The sequence below is a fragment of the Macaca fascicularis genome, chromosome 15, assembly GCF_037993035.2.
Source record: "Macaca fascicularis isolate 582-1 chromosome 15, T2T-MFA8v1.1".
Taxonomy (NCBI): domain Eukaryota; kingdom Metazoa; phylum Chordata; class Mammalia; order Primates; family Cercopithecidae; genus Macaca; species Macaca fascicularis.
The window spans coordinates 104,269,877-104,288,804 of NC_088389.1; the positions used below are offsets into that span (position 1 = coordinate 104,269,877).

The 18,928-nt window shown below is 33.2% G+C and overlaps 1 long non-coding RNA gene across 1 annotated transcript in view; it reads left to right on the plus strand.

The window, feature by feature from the left end:
- Nucleotides 1-18,928, plus strand: part of LOC123569112 (uncharacterized) — a 63,481-nt gene that overhangs the window by 22,257 nt on the left and 22,296 nt on the right. The window contains exon 2 of the long non-coding RNA XR_010581612.1: nt 17,924-18,023. This is a non-coding gene — a long non-coding RNA (uncharacterized lncRNA). The remainder of the gene's footprint in view (nt 1-17,923; nt 18,024-18,928) is intronic.

Below are 18,928 nucleotides of genomic sequence, written 5' to 3' on the forward strand. Positions count from 1 at the left end.
GACCGCCATATAACAACATTAAGAAGTTTAGAAATATTAATACAGTAGGAATGAAATCATGGGGGCTAAAAGGCATTCCTTTATTTTCTTTTTTATCATCATTTATTGTAATCATCATCAATCTTGTTTATCATTTATTATACACTTAGTTTTTGTAAGGCACTGTTCTAGGTATTACCAAACTTTATATTATAATCCCTTATATTCTAGCTAGAGTTACCTATATTTCATGAAAACATTTCTTGTATTTTTCTATTAAAAAATAAAAACAAAAACTGGTAAATCATTAATGTAATTACTGTCTGTAAGTATTTTAATTTAGTAATATCTTTTGAAAAAATAAAATTTTCATATTTACACTGTACTGTAAAGTGATGTATAACACTAAAGCTTTGATTCATTTATTTTTGAGTTCCAACTATGTCCTCAGTATTCTGCTAAAATAGAATCGTGATATAACAGACTTGCTGAAGCTTAGAATATAGTGGGGAGATAAATAGAAATAGTAGTTAAAATATAACTTAAAATAAATACATGGTTACAAACTGTAACAAGAATTATAAACAGAAAGGTTCAAAGTTAAGAAATTTAGGTTCTCTTCTGAGCCTTGTCATTAACTAGCAGTAAAACATTCAGAGTATTACGCACTCTTGGACCACAAATTTCTCACCTAAAAATTTTATTTTGCAGACACTTTGATTCTATGTTTGTATGTAGAAGTAGATTTCTAATTTATATTTTATTTTTATAGCTTTTTAAAAGAAATACCTATTTATAATGTAGTTAATAATCTGGAAATTGGAAATTGCTAGAGTTAATATTCATTATTAAATAAATTTTTCAATATAGCACGTGCACACACACACACACACAAAGACCGTAAGATTTGGTATGAATTTGATCCTAAAGCTATATTTTAAATAAAACATGTTTCTCAAAATTTTATCTCAATATTCTGTATTTTCACTGCATTGTTTAAGGTTAAAATACAGTTTTCTTCTTGGAGTTGAGATAAATTGCACTATTAATAGATTTTTCATCAATATTTTTATTATTTTAATTATATATTATATATATAATTATATATATTATATATATATATTTATTATTTTAATTATATATATATTATAATTATATATATTATTTTAATTATATATTACACCATATATACTTAACTATAGCTTATGAAAAATTTCCTAAAACAAGTTAACATAGATCTTTTTTTTTTCTTCTGGGTTATGAGAGCACAGCTAATACATATCACTTGCTTTGTGCTGGGTACTACATATTACTTTTTACACAACTGTTGAACGTGATGCTGTTGAATGTGTTGGTGCTTATATGGATCTCAATTTAAAGGTGAAAGAACGGAGATGATTACTAACTACCCTGCCTAAGATGTCAGTAAGGGAGAGGGCAAGATTTGAACCCAATCAGTCTGCCTTCAAAGTTTGTACACCTGCAACTAGGCGACTCTGCCTTCCTTAGCAAACATCTAAATACGGCTTTACATTTTTTGGATACTAACTAATGTAGACCATCCCTTCACTAACCTGGCACTAAGTTCGGACGACACTTTTTTGACAGTTTTAATGTGTTAAAATGTACTGACCTGCCTTTCGGCATTTTCTATACTTTTCTTTTTCGTTAGTCTAAGAATGGGATTATTATGGACTTGTTAAAATGGCAGGAAAACCTATAGGACACTTTTAAAGAGCTGTGACCTAGTTTTGTAAGTGTGCAATGTGCTGTTAAGGTTTAAGGTTAAGATAAGGGTTTCTTTGCCTTAAATTTGCAAATCTCTGTTAATGAACCTCAACTATGGCCTTAACTTGGTTGCTTCTCCATATATATCAGAGCTTGAAGGAAACTCTCAGTACCGAAAAATTTAGAATTGGAGCAGTCTTTCGTAATTTGGCCCAATTCCCTGCTTTATAACAGGAGCATTTAATTGGGTTGAAATCCATCAATCCAAGTAACTTGCCAGCATAATTGCAATTTCAAATGAAAATTAGAGTCAAATGTGGTAATGAAAAACATTGTTCCTTAAAACAAGTTGTTTGTTAAAGTTACTTTGAATACTGTTAAGTTCTAGGCAGTGTTTACTGTAAACACACTATTTGTAGTATTAATTTCATAGAAAAAAGAAATGAAGAGATTACGTCCAAAAAAGGATGCTTTCACAGTCTTAATATCTTATATACAACATTTTTTAACTTAATGGGGTAGTACAAAGGAAATAATGATGTTTGCAATTTTTAGTGTGTTTATATTCAATAAATTCCTTGTAGATGTATCTAAATATTTACAGCTGTATTGTTTTAGGGAAATAGATTTTCTCTTAAAATTTTTAGAATTAGACATAAACAATTACAGTCAACTTGTTCTCAATCTTTAATCTTGGTTACTCATTAGCATCACAGGGAGGATATAAAACACACACACACACACACACACACACACACACACACACACGTTGTAATCCCAACCTAGGAAAATAAATCAATCTCCAAGCTAGAACTGAGTCAATGCTAAGGTTTTATGCATCTTCCCCTCCCCACCAGATTAGTTTTATAATTCATGCCTTCTTCTCTTTTCTCACTACTGACATCAAACTGTGATGTCTTTCTAGGCCTGTAAGAATATTTCCAGATACCCACCCCTATGCAGCCTTTATTTATTTATTTATTTTTGAGACGGAGTCTCGCTCTGTCGCCCAGGCTGGAGTGCAGTGGCGTGATCTCGGCTCACTGCAAGCTCCGCCTCCCGGGCTCACGCCATTCTCCTGCCTCAGCCTCCCGAGTAGCTGGGACTACAGGCGCCCACCGCCACGCCCGGCTAATTTTTTGTATTTTCAGTAGAGACGGGGTTTCACAGTGTTAGCCAGGATGGTCTCCATCTCCTGACCTCGTGATCTGCCCGCCTCCACCTCCCAAAGTGCTGGGATTACAGGCGTGAGCCACCGCGCTCGACCCCTTTTCTTAATAATTAATACCTTCATCTCTAGTCAAAATATTTTTCCTTCATTTGCACTTCTCTAGTCTTTGATATCTTTATTTAACATGCAGTTTGTTGTCTCTCTGCTATTTAATTGTAGGCTTTTTAGGTGTGATTTCCAATTCATTTGTATATACCTTTTCTAGCATATAAAGCATTGACGAGGTCTTTAACAACTATCTGCTTGACTGAATTGAATTTAGAATTTACAAATGAATACACTATGAAATACACTATGGAGAAAAGCAGATTCAATTTTCAAGGCATTCTTTTGTCTTTGATTCACTTAGCATATTTTACTCACATTATTCCTTTGTTGAAATTCATTGGGTAATAAGTCTATTTTTTTCTTTTATACTTTAAGTACTAGGGTACATGTGCACAAGGTGCAGGTTTGTTACATATGTATACATGTGCCATGTTGGTGTGCTACACCCATTAACTCGTCATTTACATTAGGAATATCTCCTAATGCTATCCCTGCTCCCTCCCCACTCCCCACAATAGGTCCTGGTGTGTGATGTTCCCCTTTCTGTCTCCAAGTGATTTCATTGTTCAATTCCCACCTGTGAGTGAGAACATGTGGTATTTGGTTTTCTGTTCTTGCGATAGTTTGCTGAGAATGATGGTTTCCAGCTGCATCCATGTCCCTACAAAGGACACGAACTCATCCTTTTTTATGGCTGCATAGTATTCCATGGTGTATATGTGCCACATTTTTTAATCGAGAATAGGTCTATTTTTTAACGTCTTTAGATTTTTACATATTTTTCTTTTGATGGAGAATACCTCTCTTTGTGTATCTTAATTCCCACCTCAAGTTTATGTTCTCTATGAAAATTTTCCTCACCCCTCTCTGCCTTCCCTTCATTTCCAAGAAAATCGACTCCTTTGTGCTTCTGGAGCACATTGTACAAATTAGTCATTGACTTTTTTTTCCCCCCTTTTAAACAAAGAGTGTATGCTGCTTGAGGGCAAGGGTGAGTATGCTTATTCACCTTTGTATACCAAAAACCTGAAGTCTGATTGCCATTTAAAAATGAATTATTTGAGCAAATGAATGGAAGATTCTGTGGCAAACAGTCTGTCTAGGCTGTTGATCTCATTCAATTTCATTGCTTATTTACCAATTAGAACCTAACTTTTCCCTCTGCCATGCCTTGGATTAGAGCATAAACCCATAGCCAAATAGAACTAATTTAAGGCCGCCATGCAGGGTTTCTAATCTTATGGCCAATTATCTTTGCTTTTTCTTTCTTTTTTTTTTTTCGAGACAGATTTTCACTCTTTATTTCCCAGTCTGGAGTGCAGTGGCATGATTTTGGCTTACTGCAACCTCCACCTTCCAGGTTCAAGAGATTCTCCTGCCTCAGTCTCCCAGTTAGCTGGGTTTGTACATGTCCGCCACCATGCCCAGCTAATTTCTTGTATTTGTAGTAGAGAAGAGATTTCACCATATTTACCAGGCTGGTCTCAAACTCCTGACCTCAGGCGATCCACTCGCCTCGGCTTCCCAAAGTGCTGGGATTACAGGCATGAGCCACTGTGCCCGGCCAATTTTCATTTTTTAAATCAATTTTGCTTTATTGGAAAGGAGATATTTGGACATAGAAAAAAATCATATAGTCCAACGCATAGTCCGAACAGGTAATCTTTAGGAACCTGGTTTAATGAGAGAAAACAACATGCATATGGGATAAACTATTTGTTTCAAAGAGTGGCATTCCTCTTGGAATGTTTTTTTTCTTTTCTTTTCTTTTTCTTTTCTTTTTTTTTTTTTTTTTTTTGGTTTTATCTTACATTTTCTAGATACTAGGCGAAGCCCTAGATTCTACTGCTACATTTTCCTATCTCAAAAAATTGTTCCTCATTGTCTCCTTTTCTTTCTATCTCTGTTCTATGCATGAACTTATGTGCATTCTAAGGCATATTTTACTTTAGAAACTTTGCAAATTTTCTGTTACTTATTAAATATAATTCTACCTACTTTTAGCTATTTAATTACATCAAACTAAAATGTAATTATTTTGCTTCATATGTGTTATTTGAAAAAGAAACTGCACTTCTATAGTTATCTGTATCTATAGGATTAATATCAACACAAGCAATTAATATTTTACAAACTAAGCAACCATTTTTCATTGGCCACTGATTTGTTTTCTTCTTACCTGTTTGTGTTCTCCAAAATCATGAGAGGAGTCTTAGAAACAAAAGTGAACTGCAAACTGTGTATTTCAGAGCTTCACAAACTCACCTTTCTATTTTGTCTTGTACTGTTATGTAAAATTTGCTCCAGCATTTTGCTCAGCAAGATGGCAATTATTAACAATATATTTCTCTAAACTGTTGCTGCAAAGCTATTATTCACGCAGGGCTACAACCGAGTTAATTTTGGAAGAGAGCTGTTCAAAGAGGCCCAGAGCTGTAGCGCTTATGAACACTGCCTTTTCTCTTATTTCTAATTAGTGTGAAATGGTTCCAAACAGGAGTCAGCCCCACAGAAGTCTGTGTAGCACAAAGCCAGGCTTGTTAACGGACACAGGAAACAGTTTTGTTTTGCTGAATAAACAACTGCGTCATAAAGCCTTTTCAAAAGGAACACAATCTGATTTACCACACTCTTTAAATGTTGAATGTTGTTTGTATGCCTCTGAGTCCTTTTTATTAAAATTCGAAAGACCTACTATTATGACTCAATATAGATGATGATATGTTTGTGATGTTTCCCTGCAGTAGAGCAGTAGACTTACCTAGTAATACATTTTCCCTTCTCTTTTTATTTTATAAATTAACTTTTATCTTTTGTTTTGTGTGTTTTTGATGCATGACTGCCCTTCTAAATTTCACACTATGCCATTAAAACAATTTCGTTATCAATAGTGACAATACTGTAAGAAAATCTGTTAATTACTTTGCAAGATTTAGCTTATGTTTTATTAGTGTTTTGTTCCAGTATAAATTTCCCACCCATGTTGCTGATAATTTGTTTGTATAAGTACTTAAAATGCTATAAAATATAGTTTACTGCAGGAGATCTTCTGACATCTGCATTACATGAATAAATTGGACAATTTAATCTAATCTAAAATATAGCTCAAATTTCTGACTTGGTTTTCACTATTGTCAAACCCAGAGATCTTCTAACTAGTCAAATTTGACTCAGTCAGATCACACAAATCCTGGTCTTGAATTTGCCCAAGATCACCCTGTAATGATGTGTAAAATTACGCAAAATTTCTGTCTCATCTTAAGAAAATTAAATATGTCTTAAGTTGTTTGCATCCTTCCAAAATGCCTGTTATATTTTGAGTGCCCAGAGTGGGTGCTCAAATAATGTTATTTGAGCAATGCTGCTTTCTTCATGCAAACTAATATGAAAAGTTAAATATCCTTTAAATGAAAGTCTTTGAAACATATTCACATGAAGTTATAACCATATTATTATATGATGCTTAATTTCATCATATGGCATATCCTTTATTGTTGTACTCTCAGATACAGATCTGATAGTAATGGCATATAATTTATTGTTGTACTATCAAATACAAAGTCATTTCAGATGCAGAGATTAGAGAATACTTGAGAGATTATAAAATCATAATCCCTATTGCTTTGATGTTGCAGCTGTGCATTTATATTTAAGCAGGAATGAGGAAATTTAATTCTAAATGTGTTTTCTTTTCTGAAATCTGTGAAAGAAATTACTTACCCCATGAAATACTAACTGCTGTGGAGAGTAAGGCTCACTGAAGTGGTGTAGATAAAAGAAAACAAATACCCAAGAAAACATTAATTTCTATGGTCAGATGGAAATGAACATTCAGAAACTAATGAGCAGGTTTAATACCTTTTGCTCTACTCTGCTTTAATTTATGTGATCCTTAACTCTAAAATATGTTCTTTTTCTGTCTTTGCTAGCATTACCATAACCTTTTCCTTTCTGCATAGTCACAAAAACTAGAGAAATGTTTTAAGGAGAGAAGTAGATAGAAGACAGGCAGGTAGACTGCTATAAATAATTAGAGATACATTTTAAGAATATATACACACATGCATATACACACATACAAACATGCACAAACACACATACATATATATATGTAAAATAAATTTGGAATATGGTTTAACATTAATTTGTAGTAATTATTTACCCTAATAATCTTGAAATACCGTTTACTATTCCTGTTTTTCAGCTGTATATACTGAAGAAAGAAATCAAATTGTTGCTTAAAGAGCAGAGTATCCTCAAAAACATGACCTGAGAGTTTTTCGCCTTTCACGTTGATTTTATAATGATTTCCCTCAGCAAAATTTCCTCACTTCCTTCAGTGTCTTGTTTTTCTGTCCCTGGATTCTCAGTAATGTCAACACTCAGATCTACAAAAGAATGTGCACCTATTAAAATGTGTCACATTAGTGATGGGCAGATCAATTCTTTTTTAAAAAAATACATGAATTAAAAACTTTAATGTAAACAGAAACTGCTAAAGAGAAATAATACATTTTCCCCAAATCTTAAGGTTTTTGTATTTGCTTAACACTAGCATCTCAACTTATTTCAGGTAAAAATAACCCATATTCTAATCTAACTCTGACTTCATTTGCAGTTAGTTCTTTCATATTTTGCATTCATAAACATTTATGCACAAATATACATACATATATGTATGTATATTTTGCATTCATGAACATACACAAATATACATATATGTATGTATATTTGTATATACATGTATATTTGTGTGTATATATTCATGAATGAGAAAATAAAATTAAGAGAAATTTTACATATATATGTATTGGCTGGGCTAGAAGGTTTTTTTTGTTTTTAAATTTTTTAGTTGTCTGACCCTTTTTGGAGTTTTCTCATTGCTTAATTACTAAAATCAATATGTTAGGGGAGAAAGAAACAAAGAAGATCCAGTTTTGATCAAACATGCCTTATTAAGACTCTGTAAGTGGAGCAAATTAATAAGTCAGGGTTGCAGCTATACAACCACATAGAATGGAAAAATAAAGTCTTCTTTCTACCGTGTGATTTCATTTTCAGCAGTATATTGAAGCTTAGCTCTTGACACTGCATGATTAATGTGTAGAACATCTTTCTTTTTATTATCACAGGTAGCACACAGATTTTTGAAAGATACCAATGTACTAAAGCTGATGTGAGACATAAATGTGCACAATCTAGTGATAATCTGGAAAAATCATTAAAGGAGCAAGTAATTTGTTACTTCTTGTACAGCATTGAGGTACTCCTGGAGCTCACTTTCTAGTAATGTGAAAGTGTTAATTCATTTAAATTCCACATTAAAAGGGCGATCTTAGGTGAAAGTCAAGCACTACATATCTTTAACATTGTCACAGTGGAGGGGTCATAGATGAGAGAGATACAGTGAGAATTCACCACCTAATGCTCCTCCCTGTACCATAGGATTCCCTTACCTGTAGTTAGCCTAATTAAACCGGATAGGGGACTGTTCTTAATTGGTTCCCTGCTCTATTAAGTAATGCAGATTTTTTTTCTTAGTTGTACAAGGTATCTTTTCTCTTTGGTCATACTCTGTATATCTGGAAATTATGCATTTCTGGAGTTCCATGGGTTTCCTTAATTCACTTCTCTTGAAATTAATGAACATTTTCATTAGTTCTATTTCACATTAAACAATGTTTCAAAATCACATAACTTAAATGAAATTTAAATTTATACATAATTTATCTCAGAACATTGTTTGGAGTATTTAATTTCCAGATTGTTTTGTTGTTAGCTTTTAAAAATGACAGTGATACCATTGGAGTGTTAATGTTTAAATGCTTGCTTTCGCCATGTTTTGTGCTAAGCTTTTCCTTATCAGTTTCCTCAATTGGTTAATCCACTACTTCCAATGGTAGACAATACCATACATATTTTATACCTGAGACATCCAAGATCCACTGAAATTGGATATACAGTGTTTTAATCTGGGCATATAGAACTTCATGGACTCTCTCTGGCACCATGTTGTTTACATAAAACACATTGTTAAAATATGTTTCCCCAAAAGTCAAGCCAAAGATCCATCCTGAACCAACTACTGTTGCTAATAAATGCAACAAAAGTTTTAAATTTATAATTTATCATTGTTTATCACACTGTATTTGTTTATTTATTTATTTTAGAGATAGAGTCTCACCCTGTGGCCCAGGCTGGAGTGCAGTGACATGATCACAGCTCACTACAGCCGTAAACTCCTGGGCTCAAGTGATCCATGTGCCTCAGCCTCCTGAGTAGCTAGGATTACAGGTACACAACATCATGTCCAGCTAATTTCCTTACTTCTTTTTAAAGACAGGGATCTTGCTATGTTGCTGAGGACCTCAAGCTATTCTCCCACCTTGGCCTCCTAAAGTTCTGGGATTATGGTGTGAGCCACTGCACCCAGCCTGTTTATCACACTTTTAAGAAATTATGCACATTAACTCATTTATTTCATATATGTCATTGTTTGGGGGAATTTAGTTTATGTCGCTTTCATTAGAAACTGAGGTTGTTGTGTTATTTTGCTCTTTTTATTTTTTATTTTTCTACTTTTGTTTGTCTACTTTTGGTAGTCCAAAGACTCACAATGCTCTGGCCTGTAACAAAATACTCTGGTAATTTGGCCTTCAATATATTTTTTTCTCTCTCCCCTTTCCTTTGCTCTTGCTTCTCATCTTCCCTGTCTCCCTTCTCTCCCTACCTCCCTCCCTCCCTGCTTCCTTTCTTCCCCCCTCCCTCCTTCTTTCCTTCCTTCCTTCTTTCCTTGCTTCCTTCCTTCCTTCTTCCATCCATCCGTCCATCAAGTCAAAGACAATTATTACTGGAAAATCTAGAGTGATGATCCAATCCAATTCCCCGCTTCGGGTAGTAAGTGAAATTTTTTATTGGAACTGAAACTAGAACCTGAATCTTCTGATTCTGGGGTGAGTACTCAATCTACCTAACATGTTTTGTTCTGTATTTTTGTTTGCTTTGCTTTGGTGATTGCAGTTGTTTGTTCTGTTTTATTTATTTTTCAGAGCACAGAGATTATCTTTTAAAGATCAATTTATGTAGTACTGACAGTTGGCATAGATCATAAACTGTCCTTTCATGTAAGTCCAATTCTTCTAGTCTCTCAGACTCTAAAGAAATTGCTGTATTTTAATATCATTGTGTGCCTTTGGAAAATGTTCAGCTCTACGCATATACTACAGAACTTAAAGTCAAACTAGTAACATTAATCAATAATTTCTCTCTTACCTTTACAGAATGGTGATCCATTTGTTCTTAAATGCGCTGACATTTTGTCATACGGAACATTTTCATTTTGGCTACAAAATAAGTGGAAATTTTAGTTTGCAGCAATAAACTTCCATCTCCCATTATTAAAAAGATTATATTATAGTTGCATGCATCTTTATTCTTTTTGATATATATAGTATAGGATCAAAATTCATAAGTGACGTGATGCATAGTACTGTTGCCTGGCTTAGGTAGCTATGGTACTGATGTGATAATGATACAGCAAAAATAAAAAGCAAATTCAGGATTCAGTTTGCTTTCCACATTTCTACACTAACTTAAAAAAGTTAGAAAAGATGGCTTTCAAATAATTTTTCAATCTATTGATCGTGCAACGATATTATATATTATTATTAATGACTACCACTACAAATAGAAACACAATACCTTGACTGGTAGTTAAGCAAAAGGAGAGTATTAAATCTTACTGTATTGTAAAAGTAATGAATCAAATTTTGGAGAGGCTGGAAGAAGGTAAATTTACCTATGTTGCACTTTATTTTTTAAGGTCATATTTTTAAAAGCCCATTCTATGGCTTCAAACTTGAAGTCGTCAGCTAATACGCTATCATTTACAAAAGATGTGCAAAACACTTTTGACAATAGAAAGGTTTAATATAGTTGTTGCTTATCAGGGTCTATTGGTTTCAGTATCTGATATTCTGGATAAATTGAATATTTCTAAAAGCTGTTTTTCAATGCATTGTTTGCATTTCTGAAGCAGCTCATTGTGATATATATCACAGTTTTTTATTGTTTGTAATTAGAAAACACAACTTCACTAACATACTTACCTTATTTTGCTTCCAAAGTATTATTTTTTAAATCCCAGAACCCTATTTTCCTAAAAATATTGGCACAAGTAATTAGAAGGGAAGATATAAACCTAATCCCTGCAATCAGACCCCTTAACCACCACACATACTGCCTTATTTAAGCTGATTGCTTGGCAAAATGGCTGCCTGTTATGCTCACTTGCTGTCTCTTTAGGCTCACCTACGGGGCAACAAGTGTATTTAGGAAAAGAGTTTTCATCGAACACATGAAACTGTTTATCTTGGAAATACCATTCTCCCTAAAGATGTAGGCACCAGGAAGAAAATACCACTGAGTTGTTTCAGGTCATTGTGTGGGATATGGTGAGGAAACTACTCCACTTGTCTTTGAGGTCAGATTGACAAGTAGCATTTCACTTTCAACTAGTGAAAAAAGAAAGTAAGAAAAAGCTTCCAAAAGTCAATGAATGGACAAATATTAAGAATGATTGGAGCATTACTTAGCAATGTAATGTAAAAAAATGGTAATAATTGTAACCAATATTTGAGTGCCTACATGCACCAGGCACTTAAAAATTAAGTGTTTTATTTGATTTTCCATATTAATTTCTTAAATATACGAGATAAATACATTACTATAGTTTCCACATGAAGAGTTATGGTTCAAAATTTAGATAGCTGTTTCAATATCCATTCCTAGTGGATATTGGACATCTTTATTTTTTAAGAATAACTTTAAAATTATGCTCACAGTACATAAGCCCACATCAATTAAAATCTATGAAGTACCACAAATATTAAGTTAGTACTTCATATGTGCTAAGAAATGTGCTGAGTCAATTCTTTAAAATCTTTTGGTCAGAGAAGTTTTGCTATTATTAGATGAAGAAAATGCAATCACCACCTGCTAAGAGCCTTGGTTTTTCCAGAGAGTTGCTAAAGTCTCAGAAAATTCTGCAGTTTTACTTCAACATTTACTTTATTAACCAGAATAGTGGTGCTTATTTGCTCAAGTATTTTGTAAATAAAAAATGAAATGAATAAAGATCACCTGTTTTAATATAAAATATGATACATACTTTGTTCAAAAGATATGCAACCAGAAAATCACTAAAAGGAAATTGCAAATTTGGACCAAACGAAGCGTGTACTTTGTTTTCTAGACACCACGTTACCTGCTCCCTCTAATAAAAATAACACAAAAAATGGGTGGCAGAATATAAAACACAATTTTAAAAAGGAACCAACTAATGAAAAAACTCTGCTTTGTTAGGACAATTTACTTCTGATACAATTTAAGCATAAAATTCAATGGCATTAAAAAATTCAAGTTAAGTGTAAAGTGTAAACACAAATTCGATGCTGGATAAACATGGTGTCAAATCAACTTAAAACTAAGAAGGGAATTATTAACATGATTTTATATAGTCATAGAAATGGTTATTTGCCAATTATATTTTATTCAGTTTTAAATGCCTTAATGCCAGATGTGAATAAAGGAAGACTTTTATGTGTGATGTTATTTGCTTGATTATTTGTTTTTGATCTGGTCAAGACTCTCAGACCTCCAAATAAACTGTTAATTAAAGGTTAATTTCTATTGTGCCAATAGGGAAAAATAGAGAATGGATATAACTTCTGAGTAATGAATTAACTGCAGAATGTGGTTTCAGATAAATGAAAAATTGAAGGAACTCCAGGAGGTTCAACCTGGCCATATATACATACATATATATACACATACATACAAATATATACATATACATATATATGTATATATACATATATACATACCTAAATACATATATATATATATATATTTGCCATGGGTTGCTAATTTGCAATAGCTGTCATAACGAGAATAGCCAAAATTGGATAAATGTGACAAAAGATTAACAAAGTGTTTCATATCCTTAAATTATACCACATCAAGAATGAGGAAAAAGCGTTGCCAAAGGAGACTACTGCAATGCTACTTGTATTCTTGCAATAAAACCAGCACAGCATCCAAATCAAGAGAGTTACCATCTGACTTCTAACTTTTTCCCCTTAAGAACAATTTGAATCTCTGGCATCCGCCATGTCAGTACTTTAAAACCTGTATTTCCCACCAAAAGTCCAATTAGTCTCTGGTTGATGAATACTCTGATTTCGCTTTCTGTTGTCCAGATTTCTTGGTTTGGGATTATTCTAAGTCAATAGCAGGGTAAACTATCTGTACCACGTTTGTTCTAGATGAAACAGATCAAGATAACTTTCCATCCAAATACTGTGTTGATGTCACAGGGGGAAACATTTGAGCTAATTGTACACCATAATCTAAAGTTACACTACAAGTGTCAGGTGTTGCAGTGAACTGGTTATAGTACAGGGAATGTTATTGCAAGAGATTTGGAGGACACTAAAATAGATTAATGTTACACATCTCCCTCAAAAACAAGAACATGTTTAACTCTTTATTTAAAAAATAAATAAAATATTATGGCAAAATAAAATTGAACCTATTTAATGGCATATTTTCTGAAGGGATTGCCTTTTACAGTAATGTGGGGTAAAAATCACTTAATGTACTTGAGCTCTCGTGTCCTTTCACCTTTCCCTCTCTTGAGAGCTCTTTTTTTTCCCACTTCTCACCTGTCCTTATTTAATTTACAATATCGCTGTATGTGCAGTTCTTAAGAAATGGTGCAAGAGACTGTAACAGGGGAGAGAAGAAATCTAACAGCTAAACAGGTGTACATGGAAAATAAATAAAAAATTGAAAAATTGGGCCTCATGGGTGCTATAAAAGGAGCATTTGCTGAATAACTAATTTGGTAGCCCTTGTGCCCTCTGAATTATCATTCTGATTTACCCAATCACACTGTCTAGCAAACTCAAATTGCTTAACACTCTAATTTTCTGTATGCAGTATGAAAGGACAGCAATTTCTTACTGGCCAATTATTATAGAAAATAAGTGGTTCTATTTTTATTTGTTTTTTGTTAATGTTGTTTTAGTTTCCCTCTATAATGGAGGACATCTTCAGGCTAAAAGAATACCTGAATCATGTATTTTTAATGGTACCAAATAATTAAATGCAGTATGACAATTGCTTAAAAGTTAACTGACTATTATTTAGATAATAATAATCAGCATAGTATTGTCCTCTTTATTCAGTTACTAAAGATTTATTGAATACCTACTACGTGTATCCCTGCCTAGTATGACTGTGCTAGTTAGGATCCCAGCCATTTGGAAATGTTTACAGTATTTTAGGCCAGTCATTTTATATAATATATTCTCCATATAACTTACCATTTTTTCCCTAGCATCCCATACTATCATTTCAGTATTCACCTTCTAAACACATGAGGCTTGTAGAGTTAAACCAAGGTAAAATTTAACAATATGTAATTTTGTCTCAGAGTTACTGCCAAATTTTGTGCTAAGTGCATTCTATCTTTTACTTATCATGAAAATCTCATTAGTTATCTACTATTATTATGCCCACTTTAGAGATAATGAGATGGAATTCATTAAGTAACTTGCCTAATGTCACATTACTAGTATGCATATTCAAACTGAACCATACTTCAAAGAATAATCTGTTAACCATGATTTTACATATGATCCAGATGTCAAGTTCATTTACTTTTTATATATAAACAAATACAGTATTTACACAAAAGGCTTTTTAATCTGCCATCTTATCTACTATATGACTTTTTTACCCTTAAAATTTTATGAGAGAAAAGGGATAAAATAAAATAATCTTATAATTTTTTTCTTTAAATGTAGTTCTTTTCCATAAATTTCCTAAGAAGATAATCACTATGGATAACAAAACTCAAAACCAAATGACCTACGTATCAAATTCATTTCAGAGTATTTACTTAGCTATTTAATTATATTGAGTTATGTTGCTTGTTTTCCTTTAAATTCAGCTTCCCTTCTCCAACAGGTTATTTCTTTTCTTTTTATCTGGTTTCTTTACTTCTTCTCTCTATTCATAATAGAGCCTATGTGAATAGGGTCATTACAGTAACAGCAATGCCCTGAACACCTTTTTGTTTTTTTAACTGTCCTTTAATCTTACGGATCTGGCAAAACTTAATTGGAAAGTGGGCCTTACTGTCCACTTTCCCAGCTTGCATAAAACACCTAGAATTGTCTGTGGGGAGTCTCAAAATACATTAGGCATGTATTCCTAGTCACTAATCTCAAATATGCTGTAATTGCCATCAATTCTACTACCTTTCTCTGATCAACACACATTCCAAATTTTCCCAACAATTTCAAATTCTCTGTGTTCTTAAATATCTTGCCTCTTTTTTTTTTTTTTTTTTTAAAAAGCAAAACCTTATTCATGCTCACTCTAGGGCAGACACTCTGATATATCATTTAACTCTCATAATAACTTTGAAACATTTACTCTGAAATGTTTCAGAGCTACTTAACTCTTAAACTGCTGAAATCCAAACTCACCATCAGCCACTAAACAATTGGTCCTCTTAGGATATTCTTTATCTCAGTAATTGGTAGATCCTGGATTTAATTCAGCTAACTAGGAATTTTGGAGAAAACCTAACACCCCTCCTTCATACTTAACATCCAATACACTGCCAAGTGCTGATGATTCTATCTTCCGAATTTTTCTCAAGCATCTCTCTCCAACGCTGCCACCATGCTTAGCCAGGCTACCATCATCTTCCATCAGGTCTATTATAAGAACTGCTGTAATAGTCTCCATGTTGTATAACCAATTACCACAGAATTAGCAGCTTAAACATGTTGCATTTATTATCTTACAATTTCTGTAGAACAGAAGTTCAGAGAGGGTCCCCTGCTTGGTGGCTCAAGGTTTAAATCCAGGTGTTGATTAGGCTGCTTTCTCGTCTGGAGTTCAGGGCCTTCTTCCTAGCTTATTCAGAGTGTTGGCAGAACTCAGTTACTTGTGGATATAAAAATGAGGACTGTTTTCTTGCTAACTGTTGGCCAGGGAATGTTCTCAGCCCCTACAGTCTACTTTTAAGTCCTTCCATGTGGATGTCTCCATAGGCAGTTCACAATATGTTTGTTTATGTTTTTTGAAGGCCAGCAGCAGAAGCTCTCCTGTTTTGAATCTCTTCTTTTAGGAAAGGACTGAATTTTTTTTGAAGGACTCACTTGATTAGCTCATGTCCAGGATAATTTGCCTTTGTTGATCTCAAAGTCTTTAATGACATTTTCAAAATTCCTTCACCTTTGCCATATAATATAGCCTTATCATGAATGTGAAATATCACCCTATTCATATGTCTTACTCATATTCAAGGAGAATGGATTATATAGGGTATATACATAGAAAGTAAGGACTTTGGGAACTATCATAGAATTCTATACGTCACAGTTGCCAGGCAGTACCAAAACGAATTCTGATCCATCTTTGTTCCCTTCTCTAATGCTGGAAGAATTTTCTCAAACACAAATTTGATCATTTTATTCCCTAAATTAAACTCTATTTTTGTTTCCCATTGATCTTGATAGGAAACAAATAAAATACATTTTTACAAAGAATACAGTAAGTAGCACGGCCTGGTCCTATCTACCTCTCTAGCTGTATCTTCTACCAGATTCTCTTCAGTCTCTACATTTAAGTTAAATGATTTAAAAAAATTCCTTTTATTTACCATGCTTCTTCTTGCCACAGGGACTTTGTACCCCCTGATGTCTATCCCTCGACCTTTCTTCCCTCTCTTTTCATCCAGTAATTTTAATGCATTCTCTAGATCTCAGATTAAGCATCATTTCCATAGACTAACTCCTCCTTTTAGGGGCATTCTTTGCACTGTGTAGTTTTTTCAACTTTCCAAGGTGAAATTTCTCTGTCTTATGAAGTAAATATTTCTGTCTCCTCTACTAAGCTGCTTAGGGCAGAAACCAGTTTGAATTTTTATACCCTTGTGTGTTCCCAGCATTAAGAATAGTAAATTCAATCAAAATATATATTATGACTGACTAAATGAACTAAAATTTTTTTAAAAGAAATGTAGTCTTCTTTCTAAAGAAATTAATTATATTTGTGCATGTTTGATTATAATTTATGTTTCTGAAGCAGTAATTAACGGTGTTAACCCTTTAATAGAGTGTGTATGGGCCTAATATGAAAGTGACATATTTGAAAATTGCTTTTCTATGAAAAGGCTCAGATTTTGAACAATTTAGAACAAATCGATTAATCTCTTACAGTCATAGGGAACGCCATCATTTAAAGGAACATTAAGGTATTTGCCAAGAAATGTTTTAATTGTAAGATTTTTTAAAAGAAGAACTATATTCTGACGTGAACATTTGAAAGACATTTTAGTATTAAAATTGTAGACATAACAGAATCTAATTGAACATATAATAGCAAAATATAAAACTGCAGACACTTAGATCTGTAGAAATCTTACTTTAAAAAAGTAACCAAGTTGATTATATTTTTAATCTGATTAACTCTGCATATGCAATCTCCCATGCTAAAATTAGGATATTACTTTGAATAAGAGAAGGAATGTGTAGGAGAAATAAATCCTGCCCAACCTAATGCCTACCAAACAGAGATGTGTATTGTTGAAAAAGACTGATCCACTAAATTGTCATATTTTGCAGAGTGCATTTTCTTATGTCTGCCTAGGTTTTCATATTCAATATTCTAAAAAAAAGATCAAGACTCATCTCTGTATCCAGGTATTCTAAAAGATATGACCCTGAACATTTTCTGATCTCAAAGTTGTCAAATTGCCAAACCAGTGGAGGAGAAGGAATTCTCAGTGGTTATTCATATTTCTTTATCCATTTCTTTTCTTATCTTTTCTTTTCTTTTTTCTTTTCTTTTTTTCAGATGGTGTCTTGCTCTGTTGCCCAGGGATGCAGTGCAATGGTGCAATCTGGACTCACTGCAACCTTCACCTCCCGAGTTCAAGTGATTCTCAGCCTCCCAAGTAGGTGGGATTACTTGCACATGTCACCATGCCTGGCTAATTTTTGTATTTTTTGTAGAGACAGGGTTTCACCATGTTGTCCATGCTGGTCTCAAACGACTGACCTCAAGTGATCCACCAACCTCGGCCTCTCAAGTGCTGGGATTACAGGGATGAGCCACCACACCCGGCTCATATTATTTATTAATATATCTTAGAGATGTATGCTACTAATTATAAACTAAGAAAATTACCTCTGCAAGTGGACGTATGACATGATATGACTATTAGTTGAAGAATAAACAGTCTTTTAAAAAACAAGTGTGTATAAGAACGATCTCTCAAACAGGATCATTCTTAGTACATATCAAGGTCAAATTTGGAAGCCTATTGTTAGATGCATACTCATTTAGGATTGTTATACAGTTTTGATGAACTGATCCTTTATCATTATATAATGTTTCTCATTATTCCTGCCAATATGACTTGTTCTAATGTCTACTTTGTCTGATATTAACACAGCCAATCCAACTTTCTTTTGATTAGAATTTGCATAGTATATCTGATTTCTGTCTTTTTACTTTTAACCTATCTATATCCTTATATTTAAAGTGGATTTATTATAGACAATACAGAAGTGAGTTCTTCTGTTCTATCAAATCTATCAATGTTTGCCTTTTAATTAAGGTGTTTACACCATGAATGTTTTAGACAATTTTTCATATCATCCAATTTACATCTGCCATCTTGCTACTTTTCTACTGTCTAATGTTTTTTTGTTTCTTTTTCTTCTTTTGGGATACTTGAGCATTTGAAAGTGACTTTATTTTATCTTCCTGATCAGCTTATTTTTTGTACCTCATTTTAATTTTTAAATTGTCACTCAAGGGTTTACAATATACACTTTTTTTTTTACGTGGATTTTT